The sequence below is a fragment of the Lepisma saccharinum genome, chromosome 1 (genome assembly GCF_977018435.1).
Source record: "Lepisma saccharinum chromosome 1, izLepSacc3.1, whole genome shotgun sequence".
In the NCBI taxonomy this organism is placed as follows: Eukaryota; Metazoa; Arthropoda; class Insecta; order Zygentoma; family Lepismatidae; genus Lepisma; species Lepisma saccharinum.
Genome location: NC_139229.1, coordinates 30589695 through 30615355, shown reverse-complemented (window position 1 = coordinate 30615355; position 25661 = coordinate 30589695). Strand labels below are relative to the sequence as shown.

At 34.8% G+C, this 25661-nt stretch overlaps 1 protein-coding gene across 1 annotated transcript in view; it reads right to left on the bottom strand.

The window, feature by feature from the left end:
• Positions 1 to 25661, bottom strand: part of ERp44 (Endoplasmic reticulum protein 44) — a 65303-nt gene that overhangs the window by 20391 nt on the left and 19251 nt on the right. The gene's annotated exons all lie outside the window — the stretch shown is intronic.

The window sequence follows — 25661 nt, the reverse complement described above, 5'->3', positions numbered from 1 at the left end:
AATTGAAATGCAAGAAAGTAATATATAACACATACTATGTGCTAATAATTGCATACAGACAGAGATTTGGGACAATGACAGAGAGAGACAAAAGAAAGATGCAGGGAGTGAAGATGAAATTTTTAAGGAGTATATTGGGGAAGACTAGAAGGGATAGAATAAGGAATGAGGAGATCCGACAGACAGTGGATGTGGTGAAGCTCCAGGACAGGCTAGATCAGACACAAATGAGATGGTTCGGATGCATGAAGAGGATGGATGCAGAAAGACTACCAGTAAGAAAGAGGTTAAAATGCACAAAGAGTGGGAATGAGGCTAAGGGGGAGACCAAGCGGTGGAAAGAGCAGATATCAGAAAGTATTAGGGGAAGAGGACAAGATTGGAATACCGTGGTAAGAGAGGAGTGGTGGAAGACGAGGAAAAATGGAGAGGCTTGACTTCTATGCCAACGCAGCCAGAGGCAGGAAACGACAAAGGATGATGATGACATTACTATTCTGATGAAATGGCAACAAAAAGAACAAAATACTACAAAAATTATTGTAATTTACTTTTGCATAGCCTTACTGATAAGATGTCAATGTGTAGAATAGTAAGTGTTTTTGATACCTCATGTACTGTAAATATTGGAGTCTCCCTGATGGCATGGTAACTTTATTGCCTTGTAATCAAGGAATCCCAGGTTTGACACCCAGTGGAGGCACATAGTGATTCAGTTCCCACTTTAAACTCTATGTTTTAGTTTGAGCCTATCTGTGTATAAAATGAACTTCAAACTATGTGAATATTGGTAGAGAAACACCTTGTGTTTTTTTCTTCTTATGATGCATGAAAAAAAAGCACTAAATATAATGTATTTGTAACAGTAGGGATGGCCAAACCCAGAGTACATACATTTCTGCTTCAATTAAATTTGAAATTGATCATTACGTTTTAACACCTTTGTCTTGAGTAAAATTTACAATTTGATGTTGAAATATATTCTTCCTCTCCTTTACAGCCTGAAAGTTATCATATGATGCTTTTGAAAACAGGTTTCACTATCAACAATGAAATAAAAATCTTCCAAACCTAATCACTAATCAGAAATAATCACCTTCATGGTTATGCACCAGCGATTTGACTAGCATTATTTGAAGACATTAACATACAAGATCATCTATAGAACTGGAAAGAGTTGCTTGGCCACAATATTTGTCTGATCTAAAGCACTATTAGTATTATTGCATTGATGTCTTGATTATCTGCCAGATTTTGGCCAAATGTGAAGATGAGGATCAAAGGTGATAAGATTAAATTGATGAGGCCTCCCCGATGGCGTAGTGGTAGAGTCCTCGCCTTGTAATCAAGGGTTCCCGGGTTCAATACTCGATGGAGGCACATAGTGGTTCGGATCCCACTTTAAACTGTAGGTCCAGTCCCAATTAGCCTTACTGTGCATAAAGTGCATTTAAAACACCAAATCAATCAATTAAATTGATGAAAGAACAAACACACATGGACAGTACACAATACAAGTCTAACAGAGGATTATATTGGCTGAGAGTACAGACGTCAGAGCATCATTGGTCTGCAAAACATGGAAGTTGACATGCTGGTGACTTCCAAGATGCTCTTACACCTTTAAAGCATTTTTTATTGTCTTTTAATGGCGACATGTGCCCAACACATTCTCGATCTAGGTCAATTTGGAGGTGGTGATCAGCACCATGCTCTGGCCACCTATACCGCCCCGTTCCCACTGATTTTAGGATGGGTGAGCCTCAGAGCCGCTTTCTGCGGAGACAAGGCCTGAAAAATTCCAACTTAGATCACCCACACCGGGAACCGAAGCCGGGACTCAGACGCCCTCCCGACGATTTGTATACATAAAAAAAACTTAAGGGCTGTTTACTAGGTTGTTATATTACTACATAACGGATTTCTGGAACACCCTGTATAACACCCCTCCCATATGACGTCATAGACATTCTATAATTAAAAAGTTATTCCGCATGTTGTTCCAAAAAGCGAGCGGATTAGAAGATATTCTTTCTTATTCATAAAACACGAAATCGTGGATAAACATGGAGGATTACACACCGAAACGACAAGTTGGGAAAGAACCAATCAATAACAATGTTTTACAACGTAGCTCGATGGTACAGTGGGATCCATGAGTATTATCGTGCAAATTGTCCATGACTATTTTCATTAAAATTTCTCTTACATCCTATATGTTTTAAGCGATGGATTTTTATGTATGATGTTGCAGAAGTTGTCAACAGCTTGTTTTGAGTTTTCTTTTAATTCTTGAAGCTCTTATTAGGTCAAATAAAGTGCGTGAACATAGTGATGGACAATTTGCAGGGTAATACTCATGGATTCCACTGTACGATACATAAGCCTGTACTCGATTACTCGGTCCTAAAGTAACATGCAACATGTGGAAACGAACCTTTAGAAACAAAGGCAATCTTTCATATAGGTGCGACACGACAAGCTGCGTCATTTGTCGTTTGCGTTTCACTCGGACTGGCCCGTTTTCCCAATAGGGTACATCGTGTCTCCTCGGTCAATGTATATACACAGACTAGAGAGGACTGTGTCGCTTGCCATTTCGGTCTGAATGCTCTCTAAGGGGAATTTCAGACCGAAGCGACACACGTTGCTTGGGAATGAGCCAATCAACAGCAATGTTTTATACCGTAACGGCACGACAGGCCGCACAAGGCTGCAAGTTCAAAAGCGACACGCGTCGCTTGTCGCTTTGGTGTGAAATCTCCCTAAGGATGCGGTCTCGGTGGGCAAGTTCGTTGAGAGGGTGACTCATGATCTCGCTACCGAAATCCCCGATATCCGTGTATGGATATCCTTTTGTGAATGTCAGCTCAACTTCATCGTTGCGATCAGAAAAAAATGGTAAAACACCCCCCCCCCCCAAAGTGTATAAGCAATCGGCTCTTCTACGAGCCGTTCAAGTTATTGAACTTGGAGCAAATGGTTATCCGCCACTTCATAATTCATATCTTCTATGCTTTATGTCGCCTTCTAACTCAATTATATTCCAATGCTGCATGTCGAAGCTGCCGTGTTGCAAACAGTAAGGATATTATAAAGAGCATGGTAAAGTCAATGACACATATAGTAGTAGGCAAATTGTCCATCGCCATTTATTATATATTTTTTAATTCTATATCCTGTATTGTCTTAAGGAATGAAATTCTGTTGTTTCTGTTAATTATTGACGTATTTATTTCAATTCATCATCATGTCAGTGGAAAATAGACTGAATGGCAATCGTGATGGACCAGACTATTTCTTTTGCCGTTGTGTGTACAGCCTAGACGGGCGAAATCAAACGCGACGTAACCCACGAGCGCCCGGTTTAGGTCTGTTCACTTCGGATCGGCACGTGAGCGGGACGCCTACCCGAGAAATTTATTCAAGTGCACTTTATGCACAAATCGGCTAATCGGGACTGGGCCAATAAAGCGAGATCCGAACCACTACGTGCCGCCACCGGGTATCGAACTGGGGACGCCTTGATTACGAGGCTACGACGTTACCAATAACGTCACCGGAGAGGTCCCCGCGAAAGTAGAGACGTAACATTTCACGTCGTTCGAGTTTTTGACAACGAAGCAAGGAAGGAAGTTTTACACACATGGGCATTCGGGCACAAGCGAAGGGGTAGCGAGAGGAAAAAACAAAAAAACAAATGACCGTCCACTTTAGTTTGCCAGGGTGAGTTATACCAGGGATTCGAACCCATTTCGCGTCCCGGATTCGATAGCCTGTGGAGACACATAGTGGTTGGGATCCGACTTTAAACCGTAGGTCCAGTTCCGATTAGCCTTCCTGTGCATAAGTGGAATTAAAACACCATCTCAATTAATCTGGCCGATGAAATTCCTCTGAAGTAACTGAATATGCATCCTCTCCACAGCACCAGAATCAAGCATAAAGCCCGTATACATTTTAGAGTCCATCAAAAAAATATAGGCATGACTTATTGCTTCACAGTGCTTTAGAAAAGCCTGATAATAAAAAGCACTGAGAGGCCTATATACATTTATCGTGAACTTTTACGAACGTTATCATTATCGTCATAGAGCACAATATGCCACCGTGTGCTTCGAGATTACAGCAATGTTCTGCATGCGAGCCACAGGCGTAGCCACAGGGGAAGGGGAGTGTAGTAAACCATAAAATAGTCTTACCTCATCGGCATTGACTGCAATAGAAACATTGGCAGACTTACGAGAATTGGGAAGACAAGAAGAAAGAGGTAGTGGACAAAGAGAAGATAAAAATATAGACAAATGGAGGAAAAAGAGAATGAATGAAAGTAAGAAAAGTGAACAAAGGGAGATAAAGAACTGAGGGAAGAAAATGAGAAAGAAGGTTTATAAAGGAATAAAGCGAGGAAAATAAAGAAACAAGCCAGAAAGAGAAGGGAAGAAAAAAATACAGACAAACTGAGAAAAGAGAGAAAAGGAACAAAGTAAGAAAAGTGGACAAAGAACTGAGTGAAGAAAATGAGAAGGAAGGATAAAAAACGACAGAGAAGAAATACAGGGGAAGAAAGAGAGAAGAAAGAAACGAAAGTGTATAAAGGGAGATAAAGAAAAAGAGAAGAGAAAACGACAAAGAACGGGAGGAAAGAGAGGAAAGGAAGGTAAGAAGAAGAAGAAAAGGGAAAAAGAGAGAAGGGGTAAAAGAAGAAAAATGAACAAAGGAAGATAAGTAAAACTTGAAGAAAAAGAGAGAGAGAGAGAAAGATTAAAGTAAGAAAGGTGAATAAAAGTAAGATAAAGAAACAAAGGAAGAAAGAGTAAAACGATACAGGGCAGAAAGCAAAAAAGGGAAAGAAGAAAGTGGACAAAGAAAGGTAAAGAAACAAGGGAAGAAAAGACGAGAGATAGAAAACGATACAGATGACGTGAAATAGAAAGAGGCGCTCGCTGCTTTTGTGGCCAAGCAATCGCAACATTGCCAGCAAATTTACCAGGTTCGAGTCCCGCCAGGGTATTAATCAGTGTCCCATCATTTAAACACCATCAATCTTATCGTCGCGACTAACCTAATGGCTACGGAAGTCATGTCAAAATATTAAAACACAACCAACATAAAACAGCGTGTTGTTCTGTGAAGCCTACTCTGTCCTGCATTTTCGTCCTTTTTTATTTAAAAAAATACGTCAATGTAATAGTACAAACTTTCTGGCACGCCAAACGACTGTTTATCAAAAATAAAACCTTCCTGCTACTAATAACTTTATTTTATTAATTCTAAAATTAAAATATTAGTTTCCATGGCGGGTTCGAACGTTGAGTTTGTCTCTTCATTCATTTCTTCAATTCATCCTCATCGCTGCAATTAAGACAAGGGGTGAAAAATCGAAACACGAATATGTGATGGTTTATTCCTCAAAATGCAGATATTTTACAATTACAAAAGAAGATTGATGGATTGAATTTGTAATTTTGGGTACGTCAGAACTTAGGCTATTTTGCACACGTCACATTATACGGGGTCCGGACCCTTAACATAACTAATATAACATAAATGTAATGCCGGACTAAAATATTCTTACTTGGGTTAAAAGCTGAGGCTGTAAAGGGGCACTCAGCACACGTAAGGACAAAACACACGACAACACACACTCATAGACCTCCAGACGCCAGAACCTCGTTGGTTTGCAAAATGCAGTCCAGGGTGTACTACGTGGAAGGGTCACCCCTATAAAAGAAGAGTTTAGATTCGTCAAATTATGGGGCTATATTCTTCATATAATACTACAGAGCATTCCCTGACATTCGCTACGAGACTCGGCGGCAAGTGGCCCGGCGTCAGCGCTTGTCTTTCCTGGCGAACGGGGTCCGCGACAGCTGCTAGAGTCGGCTATTAAAATTACAGTTTTTATATTGTGTACTAACCTTGACTACAGAAGGTGTTGAAAATGATGTCCCTCTGCTGCAACATATTCCTGGCATCTCCGAAGGAAATTGGCATTTACACGTGCAAGTTCGTCTACCGTAATTCTTCCGATTTCTCGTATAATACTCTCTTTTAGTTCACGGATGGTGTGCGGATTGTCTTTGTATACTTTATTTTTTAGATTTCTCCATTTTCCTTTCCGTTTTTATTCAGAACTGACACTGTTACTCTGAACATTTTTACGAGGTTTAATATAGTGGTCCTATGTGGGACGGGAACACCAGGAAATTTCGTTGCAAGACGTCGTCGCAGTTCTACACAATTCCTCTTTCCGAAGTAACACTCGACAAGATAAAACCTTTGTTGTAATGTAAACTTTTGTGGTGCTATATTAAGACACAATCTTCTACACACGGATACGACACAACACAACTTCCGAGGGAGGATTATCCTGGCGTCAGTCTGCAACATCAACAGAAAGGGAAAGAGAGCCAAGGCAGGGAGAGCGAAAAAAACAGACTGCAGCGTGCGACTATCGCGGACCCCGTTCACCGGGAAAGACAAGTGCTGACGCCGGGCCGCTTGCTGCCGAGTCTCGTAGCGAATGTCAGGGAATGCTCTAATCTAGCAAAAACCGATTGACTACAATTTTATTTTACGCTTCATGTCTTGACTTTAAATTCAACTTTAAAAAAAAAGTTAATCGTTGTTTGATTGGTTTATCTTACTTCGCATTTCTGCAACGTTTGGCTAATCGTGAAGATGAGAATGAGTGATGATATGATGAAACTCATAATGGGACACACATAATACACCCATGCTCCGGCCGGGATCCCTGACGTCGTAGCGCGCTGTGATACTTCATCGTATTTTGTAGTACACCCACTGAATGTTCGTGGCGCACAGATTACAAATAGCCTTTCTAGCGCCACTAATAGAGAACTGTAGTGTAGAAAATTCAGATAAACTGTCTGGTGGGTTGAAATACCAAGTAAAATATGAATATTTGCGTTCACGTCTAACGACCACCCCCCCGCCCGCTCACTATTCCTTAAAAAAGGACGGCATAGGCAGGAAAAAAAATAATTGATTGATTGAGTTGGGGTTTTAAGTCCACTTTATGCACAGTAAGGCTAATCGGGACTGGACCTACAGTTTAATGTGGGGTCCGAACACCTATGGCAAAATGAGGACTGACTACTAAAAAAAAGTATACGTATGCCCTCATTTCGAAAACCCTGGGCATGCCACTGTGCCTAATGCTAGTTAACCGCAACGAGGATATCGCAGTATAGCTCCAAGTATAGCTGGATCTAAGGTTATAAATATAAATCCGATAACGTATCACTAGATAACATGGAACTTTTTCATAGCCAAGTGCTGTTGGATTTCGTCGAAGTAGTCAGCATAAACTGTCATGTAAATGCATGAAGACCTGATCTTTCAATCAATTTGTTTTTTGGGTGGTGACGTTCTATGGACCTAACAAAGGGCCACTCCATTTATGTCAAATCTTGTGGTTATCTGTATCGCGACATCAAACTCCATTCAAAAAGACGCTATTTTTACCCATCAATAATACAAACACAGACTTCTCATGACTCAAGATGTGTCGCGACAGTTGTTGATAGACTATAATTTCATCAACTTTTAGGAATTAGAACGGAGACGTGGTGATCTAGAGTGCGCGTCAAATCTCCTGCATATGGCCTTGAAAGGCTGAACAGCAGCAGCGAATCATATACGTGCGGCGTTGCGTAGAGTTCCGTGACAAGGCGTTTCGCTCAACCACGCTGTCTCTTTTCCGTGTAAGATTTTGACATGGCACCGCTGCAGTGCGCTGTTATTGGCTATCGCCATATGAAGGAGATTTGACGCGCACTCTAGTCGGTAGAGCGTCTGTATGTCACGCGGGAGATCCAGGTGCGATTCCCGCGGTGGGTAATCTAAGGTGGAAATTTCCCGGGCTTTTCCCCGCATAAAGCGGCTCTGGTGCTCACCCAGCCTCAATTAAATGGGTACCTGGGGGAGGGGGTAAAGGTAAGCGGAGCGTGGTGCTGATCACGGATACGGCTAATCGGGGCTGGACCTACAGTTTAAAGTGGAATCTGAACCACTATGTCCCTTCACAGGGCATCGAGCCTGGGATCCCGATTACAAGGCGACGACGTGACCGTTACGCCATTTGGAAGGATCTACAAAGTAGAACGTACATGAATTACTGATATGAATCAAAGTAATGCACTGCATCCCGGAAAAAGAGAAGTACATTATTTCCCACACACTTTCAATCGGGCACAGCGGACGTGGTGTTACCAGCACCACGCCCTAGTCGCATTTACCTCAAACTCACGCACCCATTCATGAGAGAGGGATGAATTTTCTCATTCTTGCTATTTAGCGTTGCCCATTTGCCACTTTCGGTTAATCGCGACGATGAGGAAGAGTGACATGATGAAAGGGGCACTCAAAGAACACCCATCCTAAGGTCAGACGAACTCGGGATATCTGGCGTCGTAGCGCGATGTGCTAAACACTCCGCCACGGAGATTGGCAGAGGCTTGAAAATACAATGTGTTAAAACGTAGAAGAAAATAACTGTCTACTAGAAAAACACACTACCTGCACTATTTATTGTACAGTCACGGTCACTTCTGGGTTGTAACATACCCAATGACATTCAATGGGACCATCACAACTCAGAAGTGTCCGTGATTGTACTACCTACATGTACTTTTTCTTGGGGAGGAGGATGAATTTCTCTAAATTCTGTGTAGTTCTGGATTTGGATATAGTTTTGGTGGATTTATACTTTACTTCGCTTTTCTGCCACTTTTGGCTAATCGAGAAGATGAGTATGAATGGATCCGAAACATAGGGTGGTACAACACGAGCCCCACAAAGGAATTATACTGGTTAATCCAGACGCCAAAGCCTCGTTAGTCTGCAAGGGATTTGAATATGGAATTCGAGTATTCTGAATATTCACGTTTTTGCAGTTCTAAGAAACTGACATACGAAAAGTGTACGAATTCCCACAAAAGAACGCTTATCAGAACGTACACATAAAGCATGCGTGGTTTTCCCTGCAGTTGTCCTACGCGTTTAACGACTGGGTTTTCTCCACAGAGAATGTAAATTCCTACCGTAAACTTCACTTCAATGTTTTTCAAGGTCTCGTATTTTGCGTATCTCTTTTCGTCTTGCGATGCAGTGCACATCTAATTTAAGTCCAATGTTTAAACAGAGAGGTTAATCGGGACAGACTCCAGAGAAATTTGTTTTAAAACATTCAAGAATTACATCCAAATATCAAAATATATGTTACGTAATTTTTTTAAAAAAAGTTTTCACACAAAATCGGTGCATAATTTTGAGGATAATTCGACTCCGCACGACATTTCTACGAGCCCCGTAAAAAAAACAAAATGCGGAAAAAAAATATAGGCTCATCCTTAATTATAATCAAACTAGCTGAGTATTTATTTATCCCAATCTTTTATTAGACAGGAAAATAATGAACTCTACCCCATAGTGTAAAATGTAACTAATTTTATTTACAGGCATTGAAAAGTATAGTACAGGGTGGCTCAAAAAGTCACTTAACACCCTCGGTACAAAGCCACTGCAGCGCACAACATGGAAATGGTGATGACCAATCATTATCAGGCAAAGGGGGAACCACATTGACATCACCCGCGCAGTCGGCGGTCATCTTGATGTCCGCCATCTTGAATTCAACTTCAGAATTGTAAATGGGAAGGGGGTGATATGATATATCAAATCAGGCTAGAATTTCACGAGAAATGCAATGGTGAAGGTTTTTTGGACTTAACCAGTAAAAAGTTATGACTGAATTCTTGTACCAATTTGCTCCTTTTCGAGGTGTTAGAAAAATGCCTTAAAATTTGTTTAGCGCATCGGTAATGCATCGAGATCAAAGTGATATATAGGGAGAGAAGTTCGCATGCCATTAGGCGCATCCAGGAAGTAAGTTTCCCACTCGCCCACAGGTGGCAGGCCATGCATATTCAAACCTGTTTTGCGCATCGTGAGAGGCACATGCCCTGGCTAGTGAATGTCCTAGAAGACGCATCCCGAAAGTCCTGTGAAGGGTGACGGCAGCGATGAAACATGGCGGCTCTTATTCCATCTCCCGCCGCGTGCGAGGTTCGTTCGGTGATCAAGTTCTTGAACGCACGAAACATACAGCCGATCGAAATTCATCGTCAGCTGTACCAGGTGTATGGGCCAGACGTCATGAGAAAGAAGATGGTGCGTCGTTGGTGTAGGACATTTACTGAAGGCCGGCAAAATGTGCATGACGACGAGCGCAGTGGGCCGCCATCGGCCGTTATGGACGAGCTTGTGGAGCAGGTGCAGCAGCGCATATTGGAGGATAGTAGAAGTTGAATACGATAAGCTCGGTCGCTATTTAATATTCGCAATTCATTTGCACGTACTTATAACTAATTTGCACGGGTTTTAATTAATTTGCAGGTACTTAGAATTCATTTGCATGTACTTAGAGTACTTTACATTTATGTATTTGCATGTTTATAACTTTTTATGAATATATATTTATTTATTTTATGAAAAATATGTATATAGAAGGTAATTAGAGGTACTAAACGCTATGCATATGGTTTTATATTCATTACTGCAAAGTATGTAATGTATAAATCGATAATAATTAATGTTTATAATATTGAAAATAAGTTTTCTATGGTTTATGAACAGCTATGAACGGTGGTAATGGGTGTAGGTACAGGTTCAATTACGATTGGGGACGGTCCCGGTATTTGAACCCGCGATATGTAATATTATTAATTAGTACTATGTAATAATGTATGTTATTATGGTATGAAAGACGATGGTCTCAGACGCTAGACAGAATACTGTCTCAGAATTTCGACTCCGCTCTGATGCCAGACAGAGAGAATGAATTAATATTCCGCGCAGGTAGAGGAGAAAGGAATTTGGGGGAAGAGCGGTCAAGGTCAAATGACGTCAGAACGTCAGAACAAAGAAGGAATCTGATTCACCAATCAGAGAACGCGTCGGTAGATTTTCAGAACAGGTTTTTTCAAGGTTAACCAGTACGCAAGAACAGGGGAAAGCTATGCAATACTGTAGGGCAGGGGAGGTATTCAACCAGACAACAAAGGATGTCTGAGAATGCGCAGCAAGGGTCAAATCTCTGAAGCTATGCGGTTTCCGCCGCCAATTAATATTCCGCTCAGGTTTGCCTTCAAGGCACAGGACGCTTTAGCGCAGGTTTTTTTAATCTTTACTATGAAGAAGGGAGAGCTATTAGGGACGGGGCCTACAGTTTTCACCATTGGCTTTTATCACGGGGTAACGAACCTAGGACCCTTTGATTATTGATTTAGGTAGTAAATGTATGTTACTGTGTGCTATTTAACTTAAATTTGAGTTTATTTTTTACCAAACTTTGACTTTATGTCAAACATTTTCACAGCTTATCCTTATTTTTACCAAAATAACACTATTTGTACTATTCAAGCAACATTTTTTATTAAATTTTGCACTCACAAAAAACATTTTTTCAATTTTTAACTTATTATTTTACAATTTTATGTTAATTTTTTTACCAAAATAACACTATTTGTACTATTCAGGCAACATTTTTTATTAAATTTTGGACTCGCAAAGACATTTTTTCAACTTTTAACTTATTATTTTACAACTTTAAGTTAATTTTTTACCAAAATAACACTATTTGTACTATTCAAGCAACATTTTTTATTAAATTTTGCACTCACAAAAAACATTTTTTCAATTTTTAACTTATTATTTTACAATTTTATGTTAATTTTTTACCAAAATAACACTATTTGTACTATTCAGGCAACATTTTTTATTAAATTTTGGACTCGCAAAGACATTTTTTCAACTTTTAACTTATTATTTTACAATTTTATGTTAATTTTTTTACCAAAATAACACTATTTGTACTATTCAGGCAACATTTTTTATTAAATTTTGGACTCGCAAAGACATTTTTTCAACTTTTAACTTATTATTTTACAATTTTATGTTAATTTTTTTACCAAAATAACACTATTTGTACTATTCAGGCAACATTTTTTATTAAATTTTGGACTCGCAAAGACATTTTTTCAACTTTTAACTTATTATTTTACAACTTTAAGTTAATTTTTTACCAAAATAACACTATTTGTACTATTCAAGCAACATTTTTTATTAAATTTTGCACTCACAAAAAACATTTTTTCAATTTTTAACTTATTATTTTACAATTTTATGTTAATTTTTTTACCAAAATAACACTATTTGTACTATTCAGGCAACATTTTTTATTAAATTTTGGACTCGCAAAGACATTTTTTCAACTTTTAACTTATTATTTTACAACTTTAGGTTAATTTTTTACCAAAATAACACTATTTGTACTAATCAGGCAATATTTTTTATTAAATTTTGTATTTACAAAGAGATTTTTTCAACTTTTAATTTATTATTTACAAGTTTAGGCTTATTTTTATCAAAATAACACAATTCTATCTGTTCAGGAAAGACTTTTAAGTTACATTTTCGACACACAAAGTGTGTGTTCTCAACTTCTATCTGTTTATTTCACAAGTTTAGGCTTATTATTACCAAAATAATACAATTCATTCTGTTCAGGAAAGACTTTTAGTCGCATTTTCGACACACAGAGTGTGTGATCTCAACTTCTATCTGTTTATTTCACAAGTTTAGGCTTATTATTACCAAAATAATACAATTCAATCTGTTCAGGAAAGACTTTTAGTCGCATTTTCGACACACAAAGTGTGTGTTCTCAACTTCTATCTGTTTATTTGACAAGTTTAGGCTTATTATTACTCAAATAACACAATTCTATCTGTTCAGGAAAGATTTTTAGTTACATTTTCGACACACAAAGTGTGTGTTCTCAACTTTTATTTGTTTATTTTACAAGTTTAGCCTAATATTTACTCAAATGACACTATTTATATTATTCAGGCACTATTTTTATTACATTTTGGACTCTTAAAGACACACACACACACACACACACACACACACACAGAGAGAGAGAGAGAGAGAGAGAAAGAGAGAGAGAGAGAGAGAGACAGAGATTTTTTCCAAGTTTAGGTTTCTTTCCACTCAAATAACTCAATTTAGATGTGTTTTGAATTATATTTTGGATGCAAAAGTATGTTTTGACAAGTTCTACCCTTTTATTTTACAAGTTTAGGATTTTTATTACTCAAATAACACAATTTAATCCAGTCAGGAAGGATTTGTTATTATATTTTGGATGCACAAAGAGATGTTTTCAACTTTTTTACTGATTTTTTGCAGGGTATGTATTAATTTGTATTTATGTTGTTTCGTATCATATATACATTTACAAATTTTTAATTTAGAGTTTAGTATTTATTTAATTTTTTTTTCAAAAACACTAAAGAAAAAGTACTTTTAGCTAAAATGTAAACCACAGAATATATTATTATTATTATTATTATTATTATTATTAGGGTTTACTGATTTCCACTATGCTATTTTTGGTTCTGTATTTCTATATGTATTTATTTAGGTCAGGTTACGCCTGCTATGTAGGAAAGTTTGTTTATTTTAGAGTTTGCTGAGTTTTAGAGTTTACTTTTATACTAGGTAAAGTTTTCTAAATATATCAGGAAGGGCTCCATCCATATACTTTTGTTTTTGCTGTTTGGAGATGATGCGATCAGCATCACTCTCCATCTGCTTTTTATTTTATGTACCCAATATTATTTTGAGGCTTAGTGAATTCTAGAGCCTATTTATGCAGGAGAGAGGGCTTGAAAATTTTCATTTCAGATAACCCACAACTATTTGTCAGAGTATTTTAAAGGATATTTTATACTTATTATGTGCCACTAGAATATCAAAGCTTGCTTAATTTTTATGTCTGTAACGCTGTTATTGTATTTCTAGCTAAGCCTTACTGGATAAAGTACACGAAATGTTTATCATTTCGACTATTTACTTTTTTATACGAGGCCAAATTTTTAGTGTAACGAAAATTATTGTGTGTCTATAAAGACTGAAATCCCTTTACCAAGGGGTCCACAACTGGACGTTTACCAACATTGTTTTTTTTTTAAAAAATATATATAACAATTTAACAATATAATTACAATACGAAGTTAACAGATGGCTTAGGGGCCTAGGTCCACTTTCCAAACTTTTTTTCTATGCTAGAAGAATTATTTAGCTTTATAGCCTTTTTCAAGGTATTTTTGAAGTATTACTGGCTTCTTTGCGTGCATCAACACTTGGGTTATTTCTATTTGGTTTATTATACGAGGCTACAATCACTATCTGAACACTGAAATCCTCAGATTGAAACTTAAAGCTTAGGCTGTAACTAGGGACTTAGTATGTATATCGACAATTTATAGGACAAAACGAACCTTACAAAGGATTATAGGTGACGTAGGACCACACGCCAGAGCTTTGTTAATCTGCAAGAAGCAGTTGCAACTAATGCTATGAGGATATAATGTTAATTTTTCATTGTTTCACAAGGAGGCTATTTTTTACACAACCAATATTTGCTTTTTCAAGTAACTACATGAACCAGAAGCACACATGCCAACACTAACTAGATTTTGATTTATACTATCTCAGGTGCTAAATGTATCAAGAACACTGATTGTACATATTTTTGAGAATCCAACTATATCAGGATTTTTCTATGTAAGTATATTTTTATTGACTGGCTTATTTAACAGATCAAACAGAAAGACGGCAAAATTCACTAAATGTAGGTGATTGCATGAAAATAACTAGATCAAGGGGTGACCAACAGTGAGCTGAATGTATATATAGAGGGTTGCGCTCTATTATTCTCACCTTCGCTGGATTGGCGAAGGAACGCACTTGTGGGCGGTAGAACCTGAACGGGCTCCACCATGGCATCGGAGACTCGAAGCAGATGTTTTGGAGGATGAACCCAAGTAGGGTCATAGGCGCTACGACCAATTTGGTCATTGCTTTTTATATGAGGAACCAATTTGGCCCACTCCCAAAATTAACTTAGATTGCTTATAACTTATGAAATTTGAAGTCTGCGCAAGATCCGATGACAAAATTTAAAAATTGTAATCGCCCAGACAGGGACTCGAACCCTGGACAGATAGGTTAAAAGCCTAACGCTATACCAACTAAGCTATCTGGGCACAAGGTATTCTTTTTTTGAAAAGTTAGTTATGTTAAGAAATATCGTTTGAGAACACTTTTGGTCTGGTTCGACAGAGAAGGAGACAACATTTCCAAATTTTTACAGACTGGGTGTATTTTTCCACTATAGAGGCCTTCACTATATGTAATTCGAAACGCTAAAGTTCAGCTAGCTTCCAAAATTGAGGCAAAGATTGTGTTTGACGAGATTAACAAGTTACAATTATATCCAGTTACGGACAAATAAAGCTAAAACTCTCAGATTTACTGTACTAGCCAAGTTTTAGTAACATTTTCTTCACTTTAGTACAAATACCAAAGAAATAGGTATATTTTATTTATAATTTGACAAAATGTACTAGTATTTAATTCACAAAGTTAGGTAAAAACAGTATTTTTTAAAAAATATTGTTACTGCCTTCAAATTTTATGTTATTTAGCCACTAACAACTGGTTTACACTGTTTGGCATCCTTTAAATAGGAAAATAAGGAATTATTTGTTTAGTATTTTTACTACTTTATATTTATTTAAGAAAACAATTCTACAGTTTAACTTAATTTTTAACAAATTGTTACTAATTTATATATCAAAGTTATGTTATTTAGAGTGTATGAAGGCGTATAAAGTTAATATTTGTACTTATCAGCGCAACTAACAATTATATTTTACACACAAAAGATAATGTTTACAGTTAAATTACTTGAATCAGAGAATAATATTTTACAGTAATTGATTCATTCAGCACTAGTCAGTACTTTTATGCATCAGAAAGTTTTCTTAATTTTCTATTATGCATGCTATTTTGTGCTATTCTTAAAATGTATTTCCAAGGCAAACTGGTTTAATTTTCTGCTTATAATGGAAAGTTGACATAGTTTTCGCACAATGCTTTGTACATTTGTTATATTCACTACTTACAATTCAAATATTATGCTTATTTAATGTATATCTAACTAACTCTCTAGCCTTCTTAAACCCGAAGGTTCATGGCTGCAGCAACACATGCCTCTCATCTGTTCCTGTCCTAAGCAAGATCTATATACTCCTTTCCATCCCTACCAATTTCCTTTAGGTCCATCTCTACATTATCCCTACATTTTGTTTTGGTCTTCCTATTGGTCTTTTACCATCAGGTTTCCCAACAAGAATCCTGTATATTTTTTTCCTCTCCCATTTGTACCACATGATCTACACATCTAAGTCTTCTTGATTTAATCATTCTAATAATATCTGGACATGAATACAAATTATGTACTTCCAAATTATGTAACCTTCTCCACTCATCTGTCTCCTCATCTGTTTTAGGTCCAAATATTTTTCTAAGGATTTTATTTTCAAATACTCTCAATTTATGTTCCTTTTTCAATGTAAGGGACCAAGTTTATTTACTGTATTTAACTTTTATTTTTTGTAATTAACAAAAATTAAAAGCTTATACTGTAGTTATTATATCTTTTTCTATCAGCTTATTTTGAAATTAATATTATTAGTTATAGTCTTTGATTTATAACTATATTGCTTTTTTTATCAATTTATCTAAGAGTACACGCAGACAAACACATGTGTACACACGTTTATGTAAATAGATATGCCTTTTTTCAATATTTTAGTATGAAGATTGCACTTTAGTTATTTAAGCAAGGGTAGGAAAGGTAGGATTTCTGAGAATTTGTTGCAGGATTTTGTTGTCCAAGTATAGATGAGAACTGAGCTGGGAGACTGTTTTGAACCTTTTCATGGTAGTTTGCATGTGAACTGTATGCAAATTGAGCACTATTGACTGTGCATGCTTCTAAGTTTTGCTGTTATTTTACATCAAGTCTGTGAGACTGTAGTCAGTTTTCCCATTTCAAGTAGTTTTTATTGATTGTATTTGTATATGTTTTGGGGACTTAGCAGTTTTATGTTATGAGGCAGTTTGTTGTAGAATATTTTTACATGATTGTTTTGAGATATTGAGTGTCTGCTGTTTTACTTGTAATTATTTTCCTTCTTGTGTTGTGTATTTGACTATATTTTGTCCAAGTTCGTATTATTTAGAATAATTGTTATTGACTTGTAGATGTAGGGAGTAATAATCCTTTGCAAGATGCCCTATACTTTAGTCTGAATATTATTCTTAGTGTTCACTTTTGAAGCCTTAGTATTCTGGTAGTATTATTAATGTAGAGGTAAATTAGGCTGAAACGTAGGCATTTTTTCTGATAAATTATACTCACTTAGTTGTTTCAGCAGGTAGAAGTTGCATGATGGTTTACTGCTGATGATGTTAATTTGCTCTTCTTATGTACTACGTATGATGTAGCTTACTTGAGTAACTGGAATTTTCTACTGAAAAAGGATTGCTTGTCTATTTTATTCCTATGTTGTTGAGTTTGTCCATAAGCAAGCCATGTTTTTACTCTATACTATGCCTTGGAAGAATCTAGATATATTGTGTTTGCAGTTTTATGCTTCTCTAAGGTTTCAGCTATGTAGTTTTTAAACTGTGCTATGGCTTAACTATTGATTTCTCTTTCTGGATGCCATGTTGGTTTCTGTGTATTCCTCTTGCTGCTTGAATTTGACTTAGGTTGTTTGCTTTTTTTCTTACATCCTTATTTGTTTATTTGTTCAGTATTTTTTATTTTTTAATATTTTTTTACATAAAAAATTCAAAGTACATTGTTAAAGTCAAAGTGTGTTAAAATTTAATTTTTCAAAGTCAAAGTTTTAAAAATACAATTTTCTAAAATGAAAAGTTATAATAGTATATTTTTGTTAGTAGAAGTTTTTATACTAGGGTAAATTATTTTGTTGTTAATTTAAAATTTGTTAGTTAATGTAAAATTAAAGTAATTAAAATTCAATTTTTCAAAGTTAAAGTTTTAAAAATACAATTTTCTAAAATGAAAAGTTATAATAGTATATTTTTGTTAGTAGAAGTTTTTATACTAGGGTAAATTCTTTTGTTGTTAATTTAAAATTTGTTAGTTAATGTAAAATTAAAGTAATTAAAATTCAATTTTTCAAAGTTAAAGTTTTAAAAATACAATTTTCTAAAATGAAAAGTTATAATTGTACATTTTTGTTAGAAGAAGTTCTTATACTAGAGTAAATTCTTTTGTTGTTAAAGTAAAATATGTTAGTTAATGTAAAATTAAAGTAATCAAAATTCAAAAAAAATAAAAAAAATATGGAACAAATGAACAAATAAAGATGTAAGAAAAAAAGCAAACAACCTAAGTCAAATTCAAGCAGCAAGAGGAATACACAGAAACCAACATGGCATCCAGAAAGAGAAATCAATAGTTAAGCCATAGCACAGTTTAAAAACTACATAGCTGAAACCTTAGAGAAGCATAAAACTGCAAACACAATATATCTAGATTCTTCCAAGGCATAGAATAGAGTAAAAACATGGCTTGCTTATGGACAAACTCAACAACATAGGAATAAAATAGACAAGCAATCCTTTTTCAGTAGAAAATTCCAGTTACTCAAGTAAGCTACATCATACGTAGTACATAAGAAGAGCAAATTAACATCATCAGCAGTAAACCATCATGCAACTTCTACCTGCTGAAACAACTAAGTGAGTATAATTTATCAGAAAAAATGCCTACGTTTCAGCCTAATTTACCTCTACATTAATAATACTACCAGAATACTAAGGCTTCAAAAGTGAACACTAAGAATAATATTCAGACTAAAGTATAGGGCATCTTGCAAAGGATTATTACTCCCTACATCTACAAGTCAATAACAATTATTCTAAATAATACGAACTTGGACAAAATATAGTCAAATACACAACACAAGAAGGAAAATAATTACAAGTAAAACAGCAGACACTCAATATCTCAAAACAATCATGTAAAAATATTCTACAACAAACTGCCTCATAACATAAAACTGCTAAGTCCCCAAAACATATACAAATACAATCAATAAAAACTACTTGAAATGGGAAAACTGACTACAGTCTCACAGACTTGATGTAAAATAACAGCAAAACTTAGAAGCATGCACAGTCAATAGTGCTCAATTTGCATACAGTTCACATGCAAACTACCATGAAAAGGTTCAAAACAGTCTCCCAGCTCAGTTCTCATCTATACTTGGACAACAAAATCCTGCAACAAATTCTCAGAAATCCTACCTTTCCTACCCTTGCTTAAATAACTAAAGTGCAATCTTCATACTAAAATATTGAAAAAAGGCATATCTATTTACATAAACGTGTGTACACATGTGTTTGTCTGCGTGTACTCTTAGATAAATTGATAAAAAAAGCAATATAGTTATAAATCAAAGACTATAACTAATAATATTAATTTCAAAATAAGCTGATAGAAAAAGATATAATAACTACAGTATAAGCTTTTAATTTTTGTTAATTACAAAAAATAAAAGTTAAATACAGTAAATAAACTTGGTCCCTTACATTGAAAAAGGAACATAAATTGAGAGTATTTGAAAATAAAATCCTTAGAAAAATATTTGGACCTAAAACAGATGAGGAGACAGATGAGTGGAGAAGGTTACATAATTTGGAAGTACATAATTTGTATTCATGTCCAGATATTATTAGAATGATTAAATCAAGAAGACTTAGATGTGTAGATCATGTGATACAAATGGGAGAGGAAAAAAATATACAGGATTCTTGTTGGGAAACCTGATGGTAAAAGACCAATAGGAAGACCAAAACAAAATGTAGGGATAATGTAGAGATGGACCTAAAGGAAATTGGTAGGGATGGAAAGGAGTATATAGATCTTGCTTAGGACAGGAACAGATGAGAGGCATGTGTTGCTGCAGCCATGAACCTTCGGGTTTAAGAAGGCTAGAGAGTTAGTTAGATATACATTAAATAAGCATAATATTTGAATTGTAAGTAGTGAATATAACAAATGTACAAAGCATTGTGCGAAAACTATGTCAACTTTCCATTATAAGCAGAAAATTAAACCAGTTTGCCTTGGAAATACATTTTAAGAATAGCACAAAATAGCATGCATAATAGAAAATTAAGAAAACTTTCTGATGCATAAAAGTACTGACTAGTGCTGAATGAATCAATTACTGTAAAATATTATTCTCTGATTCAAGTAATTTAACTGTAAACATTATCTTTTGTGTGTAAAATATAATTGTTAGTTGCGCTGATAAGTACAAATATTAACTTTATACGCCTTCATACACTCTAAATAACATAACTTTGATATATAAATTAGTAACAATTTGTTAAAAATTAAGTTAAACTGTAGAATTGTTTTCTTAAATAAATATAAAGTAGTAAAAATACTAAACAAATAATTCCTTATTTTCCTATTTAAAGGATGCCAAACAGTGTAAACCAGTTGTTAGTGGCTAAATAACATAAAATTTGAAGGCAGTAACAATATTTTTTAAAAAATACTGTTTTTACCTAACTTTGTGAATTAAATACTAGTACATTTTGTCAAATTATAAATAAAATATACCTATTTCTTTGGTATTTGTACTAAAGTGAAGAAAATGTTACTAAAACTTGGCTAGTACAGTAAATCTGAGAGTTTTAGCTTTATTTGTCCGTAACTGGATATAATTGTAACTTGTTAATCTCGTCAAACACAATCTTTGCCTCAATTTTGGAAGCTAGCTGAACTTTAGCGTTTCGAATTACATATAGTGAAGGCCTCTATAGTGGAAAAATACACCCAGTCTGTAAAAATTTGGAAATGTTGTCTCCTTCTCTGTCGAACCAGACCAAAAGTGTTCTCAAACGATATTTCTTAACATAACTAACTTTTCAAAAAAAGAATACCTTGTGCCCAGATAGCTTAGTTGGTATAGCGTTAGGCTTTTAACCTATCTGTCCAGGGTTCGAGTCCCTGTCTGGGCGATTACAATTTTTAAATTTTGTCATCGGATCTTGCGCAGACTTCAAATTTCATAAGTTATAAGCAATCTAAGTTAATTTTGGGAGTGGGCCAAATTGGTTCCTCATATAAAAAGCAATGACCAAATTGGTCGTAGCGCCTATGACCCTACTTGGGTTCATCCTCCAAAACATCTGCTTCGAGTCTCCGATGCCATGGTGGAGCCCGTTCAGGTTCTACCGCCCACAAGTGCGTTCCTTCGCCAATCCAGCGAAGGTGAGAATAATAGAGCGCAACCCTCTATATATACATTCAGCTCACTGTTGGTCACCCCTTGATCTAGTTATTTTCATGCAATCACCTACATTTAGTGAATTTTGCCGTCTTTCTGTTTGATCTGTTAAATAAGCCAGTCAATAAAAATATACTTACATAGAAAAATCCTGATATAGTTGGATTCTCAAAAATATGTACAATCAGTGTTCTTGATACATTTAGCACCTGAGATAGTATAAATCAAAATCTAGTTAGTGTTGGCATGTGTGCTTCTGGTTCATGTAGTTACTTGAAAAAGCAAATATTGGTTGTGTAAAAAATAGCCTCCTTGTGAAACAATGAAAAATTAACATTATATCCTCATAGCATTAGTTGCAACTGCTTCTTGCAGATTAACAAAGCTCTGGCGTGTGGTCCTACGTCACCTATAATCCTTTGTAAGGTTCGTTTTGTCCTATAAATTGTCGATATACATACTAAGTCCCTAGTTACAGCCTAAGCTTTAAGTTTCAATCTGAGGATTTCAGTGTTCAGATAGTGATTGTAGCCTCGTATAATAAACCAAATAGAAATAACCCAAGTGTTGATGCACGCAAAGAAGCCAGTAATACTTCAAAAATACCTTGAAAAAGGCTATAAAGCTAAATAATTCTTCTAGCATAGAAAAAAAGTTTGGAAAGTGGACCTAGGCCCCTAAGCCATCTGTTAACTTCGTATTGTAATTATATTGTTAAATTGTTATATATATTTTTAAAAAAAAAAACAATGTTGGTAAACGTCCAGTTGTGGACCCCTTGGTAAAGGGATTTCAGTCTTTATAGACACACAATAATTTTCGTTACACTAAAAATTTGGCCTCGTATAAAAAAGTAAATAGTCGAAATGATAAACATTTCGTGTACTTTATCCAGTAAGGCTTAGCTAGAAATACAATAACAGCGTTACAGACATAAAAATTAAGCAAGCTTTGATATTCTAGTGGCACATAATAAGTATAAAATATCCTTTAAAATACTCTGACAAATAGTTGTGGGTTATCTGAAATGAAAATTTTCAAGCCCTCTCTCCTGCATAAATAGGCTCTAGAATTCACTAAGCCTCAAAATAATATTGGGTACATAAAATAAAAAGCAGATGGAGAGTGATGCTGATCGCATCATCTCCAAACAGCAAAAACAAAAGTATATGGATGGAGCCCTTCCTGATATATTTAGAAAACTTTACCTAGTATAAAAGTAAACTCTAAAACTCAGCAAACTCTAAAATAAACAAACTTTCCTACATAGCAGGCGTAACCTGACCTAAATAAATACATATAGAAATACAGAACCAAAAATAGCATAGTGGAAATCAGTAAACCCTAATAATAATAATAATAATAATAATAATAATATATTCTGTGGCTTACATTTTAGCTAAAAGTACTTTTTCTTTAGTGTTTTTGAAAAAAAAATTAAATAAATACTAAACTCTAAATTAAAAATTTGTAAATGTATATATGATACGAAACAACATAAATACAAATTAATACATACCCTGCAAAAAATCAGTAAAAAAGTTGAAAACATCTCTTTGTGCATCCAAAATATAATAACAAATCCTTCCTGACTGGATTAAATTGTGTTATTTGAGTAATAAAAATCCTAAACTTGTAAAATAAAAGGGTAGAACTTGTCAAAACATACTTTTGCATCCAAAATATAATTCAAAACACATCTAAATTGAGTTATTTGAGTGGAAAGAAACCTAAACTTGGAAAAAATCTCTGTCTCTCTCTCTCTCTCTCTCTTTCTCTCTCTCTCTCTCTCTCTCTCTGTGTGTGTGTGTGTGTGTGTGTGTGTGTGTGTGTGTGTGTGTGTCTTTAAGAGTCCAAAATGTAATAAAAATAGTGCCTGAATAATATAAATAGTGTCATTTGAGTAAATATTAGGCTAAACTTGTAAAATAAACAAATAAAAGTTGAGAACACACACTTTGTGTGTCGAAAATGTAACTAAAAATCTTTCCTGAACAGATAGAATTGTGTTATTTGAGTAATAATAAGCCTAAACTTGTCAAATAAACAGATAGAAGTTGAGAACACACACTTTGTGTGTCGAAAATGCGACTAAAAGTCTTTCCTGAACAGATTGAATTGTATTATTTTGGTAATAATAAGCCTAAACTTGTGAAATAAACAGATAGAAGTTGAGATCACACACTCTGTGTGTCGAAAATGCGACTAAAAGTCTTTCCTGAACAGAATGAATTGTATTATTTTGGTAATAATAAGCCTAAACTTGTGAAATAAACAGATAGAAGTTGAGAACACACACTTTGTGTGTCGAAAATGTAACTTAAAAGTCTTTCCTGAACAGATAGAATTGTGTTATTTTGATAAAAATAAGCCTAAACTTGTAAATAATAAATTAAAAGTTGAAAAAATCTCTTTGTAAATACAAAATTTAATAAAAAATATTGCCTGATTAGTACAAATAGTGTTATTTTGGTAAAAAATTAACCTAAAGTTGTAAAATAATAAGTTAAAAGTTGAAAAAATGTCTTTGCGAGTCCAAAATTTAATAAAAAATGTTGCCTGAATAGTACAAATAGTGTTATTTTGGTAAAAAAATTAACATAAAATTGTAAAATAATAAGTTAAAAATTGAAAAAATGTTTTTTGTGAGTGCAAAATTTAATAAAAAATGTTGCCTGAATAGTACAAATAGTGTTATTTTGGTAAAAAATTAACTTAAAGTTGTAAAATAATAAGTTAAAAGTTGAAAAAATGTCTTTGCGAGTCCAAAATTTAATAAAAAATGTTGCCTGAATAGTACAAATAGTGTTATTTTGGTAAAAAAATTAACATAAAATTGTAAAATAATAAGTTAAAAGTTGAAAAAATGTCTTTGCGAGTCCAAAATTTAATAAAAAATGTTGCCTGAATAGTACAAATAGTGTTATTTTGGTAAAAAAATTAACATAAAATTGTAAAATAATAAGTTAAAAGTTGAAAAAATGTCTTTGCGAGTCCAAAATTTAATAAAAAATGTTGCCTGAATAGTACAAATAGTGTTATTTTGGTAAAAAATTAACATAAAATTGTAAAATAATAAGTTAAAAATTGAAAAAATGTTTTTTGTGAGTGCAAAATTTAATAAAAAATGTTGCTTGAATAGTACAAATAGTGTTATTTTGGTAAAAAATTAACTTAAAGTTGTAAAATAATAAGTTAAAAGTTGAAAAAATGTCTTTGCGAGTCCAAAATTTAATAAAAAATGTTGCCTGAATAGTACAAATAGTGTTATTTTGGTAAAAAAATTAACATAAAATTGTAAAATAATAAGTTAAAAATTGAAAAAATGTTTTTTGTGAGTGCAAAATTTAATAAAAAATGTTGCTTGAATAGTACAAATAGTGTTATTTTGGTAAAAATAAGGATAAGCTGTGAAAATGTTTGACATAAAGTCAAAGTTTGGTAAAAAATAAACTCAAATTTAAGTTAAATAGCACACAGTAACATACATTTACTACCTAAATCAATAATCAAAGGGTCCTAGGTTCGTTACCCCGTGATAAAAGCCAATGGTGAAAACTGTAGGCCCCGTCCCTAATAGCTCTCCCTTCTTCATAGTAAAGATTAAAAAAACCTGCGCTAAAGCGTCCTGTGCCTTGAAGGCAAACCTGAGCGGAATATTAATTGGCGGCGGAAACCGCATAGCTTCAGAGATTTGACCCTTGCTGCGCATTCTCAGACATCCTTTGTTGTCTGGTTGAATACCTCCCCTGCCCTACAGTATTGCATAGCTTTCCCCTGTTCTTGCGTACTGGTTAACCTTGAAAAAACCTGTTCTGAAAATCTACCGACGCGTTCTCTGATTGGTGAATCAGATTCCTTCTTTGTTCTGACGTTCTGACGTCATTTGACCTTGACCGCTCTTCCCCCAAATTCCTTTCTCCTCTACCTGCGCGGAATATTAATTCATTCTCTCTGTCTGGCATCAGAGCGGAGTCGAAATTCTGAGACAGTATTCTGTCTAGCGTCTGAGACCATCGTCTTTCATACCATAATAACATACATTATTACATAGTACTAATTAATAATATTACATATCGCGGGTTCAAATACCGGGACCGTCCCCAATCGTAATTGAACCTGTACCTACACCCATTACCACCGTTCATAGCTGTTCATAAACCATAGAAAACTTATTTTCAATATTATAAACATTAATTATTATCGATTTATACATTACATACTTTGCAGTAATGAATATAAAACCATATGCATAGCGTTTAGTACCTCTAATTACCTTCTATATACATATTTTTCATAAAATAAATAAATATATATTCATAAAAAGTTATAAACATGCAAATACATAAATGTAAAGTACTCTAAGTACATGCAAATGAA